The following is an 8,089-nucleotide window of genomic DNA, read 5'->3' as shown; positions in this document are numbered from 1 at the left end:
ATATATATACATATATTTATATATATATACACACACACACCACACACACACACACACACACATATATATATATACATATATATATATATGTATATATATATATATATATATATATATATATATATATATTTATATAGAAAGGGTGGTGAGGTAAACGCCAAAAACAATAGGAGTTTTATTACTAATGTTTCGTCTTTAAGGGGACTTCCTCAGAATATATACACATACATATACCAAAAGCCCTTTATCCCCTGATAAAGGGAGCAGCCAAGTCTACGCATACACCCACCCCACACCCATCCAAAACACAATCACTGTCATTTCCATTTTAGCACCACGTGGATGAGGGGGCATCCCTGCTGTCCCGGCACACTGCTCGGATCAAAGGCAATACAGCAAGACAACACTTGCACACGAAAGCGCGCGACAGCACAAGTAGGTTTACCCCCGCCGCTTCACTCGATAGCTACGATACCAAAGACAAATCTCGGTGGATCGCGGAGGGTTCAATCTAACCGGACTAGGGGTTACTAGATGCTTACTAGATACTCCCTTCGAGGGAGAATGGGTGGGTGAGGGTGTGGAGGGGGAGAGGGTGTCTGCTCATAAAATAAAATAGAGGCTTCTCGTGACAGCTGGAACAGAAGGGAATTTGGGATAATGAGGATGGATGACAGCAGGGAAGAAGGCCTGGGAATAATGGAACCGCATGGGACTACAAAAGGAACTGGAGGCGAGAATCAAATCCAGTACGCACATTAATGTGGAGGAGACTTCGCCTATCGTGCCATCATGTACACTAAGCATGTCCAACTTTTTATCACCCTACACAGTAATCTTAATATCGTTAAATAAATCTTCTCATGAGTGCCCACCCGTTTCCTTTAAAGATGCATTTTATCACAGTATCTGGAATATATTTACTATTTAAAATAAAAGAAAAAATAAGAAATAGTAATGCAAGCATTTCGAGTATGTGGCACATAGATCAAGCGCGAAGTCTATGTGCAGTGCGTATTGCGTATAGAACAGCAACAAGGAAGTACGTCCATCCAGGTATAACAGATGTTCTCAGGAAGGAACAGGTATAGTTCTGGGGACCTGAGGATATGTAGACAGGCAGTGGAGCCTTCTGGACACGAGTCCAATTAGAGAAACCACTGAAAACGAGGACTGTGTGTGTGGGTGGCTCTCCGAAGTGTATTTTCATCAATAATTCCTTCCGACCGAGAGCGCATAACCATTCGCTAGCACAGTACTACATGCACACACAGGAGATAGCACACCACGAAGACGTTCATGGAAAAACCATTCTCTAGATTCGGTTTTTCCTAATCAGTGCAAAATCACAAAGGGGAACACGAGGTGCGTTTCGAAATGGTCGTACGTTTTCGAGGACGTCGGAAGCAAGAAGGAAGGAAAGGGGGAACGATTGAAAGACACATGAGAGAAGTGGGGCATCCAGTAAGGAAGTAAAAGCTTCCTTATTAGTCTTATCAAACAACCCATGGGAATAAGGGAGGCCGAAGATAAAGAGAAAACACGTCAAGGGTGGATGACGCCGAAAGAGAGAGAGAGAGAGAGAGAGAGAGAGAGAGAGAGAGAGAGAGAGAGAGAGAGAGAGAGAGAGAGAGAGAGAGAGAGAGAGAGAGAGAGAGAGAGAGAGAGAGAGAGAGAGAGAAAGAGAGAGAACGAATGAGCAAAGTCCCCCGTAAACAAAAGACGCTGTTGACCAAAACTGATCCCAGAAACAGGAACCAAAACCAAGAATATATCAGAGAATGAGAGTAACGAAACAAGAGAAACAGACACATCCGATTTTGGCAGTACAGCGATGGAAAAGGAGACCAATTACTCTTTCTGTCAGGAATAACGAGGCAAATGACAAAACCCATTCACGAAGATCTGACCATCACACGGAGATCCATCAACTGCTGAAAGAAAAGAGCGAGTTAGCCAGTTCAGTGGTAAGAATTTTTTTTTTCTATAAAAGTATATTGCAAAGGTAAACAATAAAAAATAATTTAAGAATCTCTTGGAAGAAATGTAGCGATAAAGATGATATATTCAAGCGCTGATCTCGAATCCATTAAAATTAGAATACTACAAGAAAAACAAATATATCTATCCGAAAGCTTGAAGGAGTGGTAAAAAAAAAAAAAAAAAAAAGACAAGAAACAATTTTATGAGGAAAGTATAGTAAAAGGAAGAAAGTGTTTAGATATGACACAAAGTAATAAATCATGTCGCTGACAAGGACAAAAAATGATAGAGTTGAAATTACAAAGAGAAACTATACCAATGACCTTATAAATCGCTCTGCTATGGCTTAAAAGACGAAAGATCAGAAATTGGTGTTCCAGAACATCCTGGAGGAAAAGAAAACACTGCATAAAGAGACACACGCGGGAGATTAACGGACTGTAGATTTCAGTCGCCCTCAATCCGGGATATTAGTTCATACCTGGTTACGGCTCTTTTAGATGCTCTGCGAGGCAAAGTTGCAGCAGACGGGAGTCGTGATCTTGAGACTCGGGTTCGAAGCTTTGGGACGGTCGGATTTGATTATTTGAAAGAGTTCACTGCACTGCATCTTATGGGCCTAGGTTCGAAGCTTCGCGACGGCCGGGGTTCGTTATAATTCGCTGCTGATTTGTTCTATAATGAACGCACAGTGAGTTTGAGAACAGTGAAACAAGGTATTTTTTTTTTTTTTTTGCATTATCTGGAGGAAAAGGAACCGAGTATCAAACCATTGGAGGAGCCAACAATGACGAGCAAACGCGTGAAGACTTCATAAGAGACTCGAAAATGAGGTCAAATACGTGATTTATGGAACACTGTTGCGGAGGATCGACTTCAGCCTTCAGAACTTTGATTTTATAAGCAAGATATATTAAACAAGATTTCAGAAAGATAAAAGTTAAACAAGATTTCAAAGGAAGGTACTTGTGATGTACCTGATCAGGGATGAAGACTAGAAAAAACAACAACAACAACAACTTCGCTTTGCTGTCTGTTTTCGTAACTTTCGTCCCCTTTACTCATGGATAGATAATTTGTTTCTCGGTACTGCAACTTACGAAGGGAAATAATTGATCAGTTATGACATGGTATGTTGTCATCTTGAGGGAGGGTGGAGGAGGGGGGGGAATCTGTCAACAGTGGGAAGGAGTTTCGTAAATAGACAAAGCGGGAATTTCAGCGACGTGTGATGGGGTTGCCGCTTCAATACTCTTGTCAAAAAGAAGAAGAAGAAGAAGAAGAAAAGAGAGAGAGAGAGAGAGAGAGAGAGAGAGAGAGAGAGAGAGAGAGAGAGAGAGAGAGAGAGAGAGAGAGAGAGAGAGAGAGAAGCTAGAGACACCATACTCCTTACTCAATCACACTTACTCAAGAACATCAACCACATTTACAAGAAGATCAAAGTTCGGAACTTGGGAGTCTGAGCTAGTCATTGGGACCAGCGATGTTCAACCCAGCAGTGGTCGAAGGTCTACAGTCAGGTGAACAGTTAGTGAACTAAACCTGTGAACTTGTATCACATTGCTGGTACAAACTATGTGTTAATCCAGCTCGAGGAACTGACGACATCATCGAAGTCAACAAGTGTATAGACATGGCGCAATACACGGAGTGCCAACCCATCCACGTCAGTCCTTCTTAACAAACAATTAATGTACCATAGTGCCTGCTAGATCTCGTTAAACTTATCATAGAACATAGAACTTAAGAACATAAGAATGAAGGATACTGCAAGAGACCATAAGGCCTACACTAGGCAGTTCCGTGTTTATTACCCCCTACCATTCCCATCCGATTCCGATTTAATGAAGCGGCCTTGCTGTGGATGTGCTGTGTCTTGCGACACTGCTTCTGACCCAGGGCAGTGGACAAGGTGCAGGGATGACCCGTCATCCAGGAGGTGCTAAGATAAGAGGGAGGGTGGAGGGGAGTGGAGTGTATTCAGGGATGGAATGGGTGGGAATGATTTTATGCCTTTTTCTTTTTGGCTACCTCCCTTGTAAGGGGAAAAAAAGACTTGGTATATGTATGTATGTATGTACCATTCTCATCCATTAAGTTGTCTACCTTTTCTTAAAACAACCGATAGTTTCAGGGCTCACTACTACATGGTTACTCTGTCTATTTCATTTGTTAACCACTCTATCGGTAAACCAGTTCTCGCCTATTACCTTCTTAAACTTACATTTGTCCAATTTAAACCCATTACTGCCAGTCCTGCCCTGTTGTCTTAATATGATGACCTCGTACTTTTAAAGTACTAGGCCCATGCCAGGTATGTTTTTTTTTTTTATCTTTATTTATTCATTCATTTTAGAAAAATCTTTACCTTCCCACATCTAGAACTGACCTACAAGGAGGTCAATAGTATTTACTGTGGTAAGGAGGTTCAAAGGTTGTTTCGTTTTCCCACTGGACAGACAAGTCCTGCAGTGGGCTACTAAATCTAGACTAACCATATTACTTATCCATCACGGACGTGCGATATTGGTATGTGAACCATATTTTGTGTGTGTGTGTGTGTGTGTGTGTGTGTGTGTGTGTGTGTGTGGACTGTGATGCTAAATAATTCCCCACAGTTGGGGGGGGGGGGTTAGCCACTATGTAGCAACTTCGTCATCTGGTCCTTTCTCTGTCTAGTTTTTTCTTTGTTTTTCTCCCCTTCATGTTATATATTTGATTCCAGCATTTTCTCTGTCCTTCTTTCCGTTTTCTTTCTGCTGTCTCTATAACCTCAACATTTCCCTCAACTTTACTTGTGTATTTTTTATTTCAAATTCTCTCCCATTCCTCCCTGTAGGATCTCCCTCCCCTCACCTGTAATTCTTCTCTTTCATCATTAACAGTTACAATTGCAAGGAAGAGGACGACAGAAGTCCTTTCGTTCCAGAGGTCGGAAGCATAAATGAATAAATAAATAAATAAAATAAATAAATAAACAAACGAATAAACAACTCCCAAACAGTAAACCAACAATAAACAAAAAATCCTGTTTCCTTTATTGCTCCGTTTTACAGGTTTAGGAAGGAAATACGAAAGAACAGGTTTACCTACAGAGTGGTTAAGGAATGAAATAGACTTAGTAACCGCGTAATGAACGCTGGAACAATTAATTGTTTAAGATAACTTTAAAGGTATGGATGAAAGGCGGCCAAGGACATGGAACTGCCTAGTGTAGGACTTATGGTCTCTTGCAGTCTCCCCCATTTACTTCTCCCTTACTTTCCACGCCATCTCCATCCATTTTCTTTCCCCCCTCCCGACGAATGTAACAAAATGGTCACATCTCTTCTTGGTTAACCTCAGATAGTTAATCTTCAAGAAGGAACCTGACAAAACACTTCCTGATTTAACCTACACTAACTACACCCAACCTAACCTGACCAAACGCAAGCTAACCTTATCTAACCTCGCTGAATATAAGGTGACATAAATCTAAACATGTGTTACTATTCATTTATTCTTAAACCACTTAGTACAACTGGACAGGGTATATGACCTCATGATTTGGTTTTCTTTTGACATGTACGCGATGGGAAAATCAATTTATTAGGTAATATGCTTAACAAGTCTTCCAGCAATCGCTTCCACCTTCTACTTCTCAACTATCTCCCTCAATCTTCCCAAACTTGTATGTATTCTTCCCTTCACCATTTCCATCCTCCTCTTTCTCTTCCTCACGTCCCTTCTCCGTCTTACTCTTTCCCATTTTCCATACATCCTCCCTCCCTCTCCCTCTCTCCCTACCGCATATTGTACGAATCAAACACTGACACCCTCCGAATGGCAACACTGAACTTACCGGTTCACGCTGACATTTGAAAATCGACGCAACGGTCTTTAGCCAATGAATGAAATCTCCCGTCCATTGGCCGAGGCGATCGAAACATTTAGAGAAGAAACGACTTTAAAGTTAATGGTATGGCTTGCCACTCGCCTTCAGAATCGACGCCAATCGTTCCTGAGGTTATCGTTAAAGAGGATGATTTGTTTAGGGAGTGGAGACGTCGCCTCGTACAAGCTGGCAGTCGACAGGAGAAACGATCTCTTCCTCCTGATAGATCCAAATGGATAAGAGGGAATTCTTGCTGTGAAAAGTTTGTTTTGAATCAAACATGGGCACTCCTCCCGCGCACACGCACACACACACACACACACAAACACACGCGCGCGCACACACACACACACACAGAACCTGTAACCGTACATGATTTTAAGACAAGGTAGAACTGAAGAACAGGAGGAACAAACTGGAGAACCGAGGAACAAACTGAAGAACAAGAGGAACAAACGTTGCACCCTCTTTGTACATTACAATTAGGAACACGCACAACAAGAAGTAGAATTACCTCGAACGTAGCTCCTTCCTTGTACACTACAATTAGGTAAATGGAAGATGACACTGCTCTCGTTTCGAATTTCTTCTTCCACCTTCCTCAACCTGTCAATCTCAACAATTCGGTAAATACACATACAAAGGTTGACGAAGGTTTACCGTAACCAGAACAAAATATATGAAGCACGTCATCCACCTAAGAGTATTCTATGACGAAGTAAAAAAAATGTGATTACGTCGTTGAACGGAGGAGCCGGTCGATATTGCATGGGATCACAGCAGCGGGGGAATGGGGAAGGGGTAGAATATATTATTGTTCATAATGAGACCTGATTAAGATTAATAATTAGATTAAGAGTAACATAAACACACACACACACACACACACACACACACACACACACACACACACACACACACACACACACACATATATATGTGTGTGTGTGTGTGTGTGTGTGTGTGTGTGTGTGTGTGTGTGTGTGTGTGTGTGTGTGATGTACATCTTTGTAAAACACTTTCATGGCTTTCCATCCCCTCTCCATAACGGCGGACATCAGTGGGGCGGCAGGTCAGCGTCGTAAAACGTGCTACTACTTCATCAGTATGGCAAAGGTGATTACACTAATTTCAGACTTCATCCACAACCACGACCATTCTAACATACCAAAATATCTTCACATGCTCTTCTCGCCATACACAAAAATCTTACCAAACCGGATTTGTACCTCACCATGGTGAGGTACAGAGGCTGTATTGTCCACCAAGGGATAGGCCGGTCCTGTAATACACCATTAATGCTGAACCAAACACAGATTATGCAGATCTCGTACAAGACGACACCAACAAGATTATACACGAATAATTCATAAGGTCCGACCAGGGGTAGGTCAGTCCAACATGGACAAATCTCATCCCAGAGAAAGAGAGAGAGAGAGAGAGAGAGAGAGGAATGGAGAGCTCTGAGAAGAATCACTTAGCATACATAGATAGCGCCTACAGATGACCTAACTGTGAAGACCTGAGTTTTGCGTCTTGACATGTGGGGCATTCATCAGGCAGCATGAGAGACAACCCAAAAACAACCAAAACGAGTCAATCTGTCTCCGGGGAGCTACTACAAAGTGATACATCTATTGCCGTCACAGATAAATCATTTCCGATCTACTAAGCTTTTCAAATACGATTACAAATATATTTGCACTGCTCAGCACTGGCAGAACACAGACATGACCACAATATATCAGGGGTGGAGGATATTTTAGAGGAGCCCGCGAGGGCGACCGTTGACAATGAGTCTCCAGCACCGCCACCACCACCACCAACAACACCAACAACGTCAGAATTCCAGACTTGTGAAGTGTGTCTTCAGTCCAGCTCTTCACACTCAGCATAAACCTTTCCCCACCTTCCATGGGAGATAGATAATTAGTTATAATATCGATTAAGCAGTGACTATGAGCCCCCTCCTGGGATTGTGGGACGCCGGATGGGATGAGGCGGGAAAGGACGTGGGTGATATATAATGTTCTATTCTTGATATCTTTTTCTGCCATAATCTATTATGTGAACTCTCACCCGCTGCCTGAGTGGAGTGACCATTCCAATAAATCTACAAAGACAAGAAAGTTTACATCCTCGTATGGGGAAAATACTTCATAGACAACAATCGGCTTAAAGTTATACTGTCTGTTCTCGATGATAAGAAGATAAGAGTGGAAGAGACTGCAA

Source organism: Oratosquilla oratoria, chromosome 4, assembly GCF_046742065.1.
Source record: "Oratosquilla oratoria isolate Oo_2021 chromosome 4, ASM4674206v1, whole genome shotgun sequence".
NCBI classification, from domain to species: domain Eukaryota; kingdom Metazoa; phylum Arthropoda; class Malacostraca; order Stomatopoda; family Squillidae; genus Oratosquilla; species Oratosquilla oratoria.
This window is presented reverse-complemented; position numbering follows the sequence as displayed.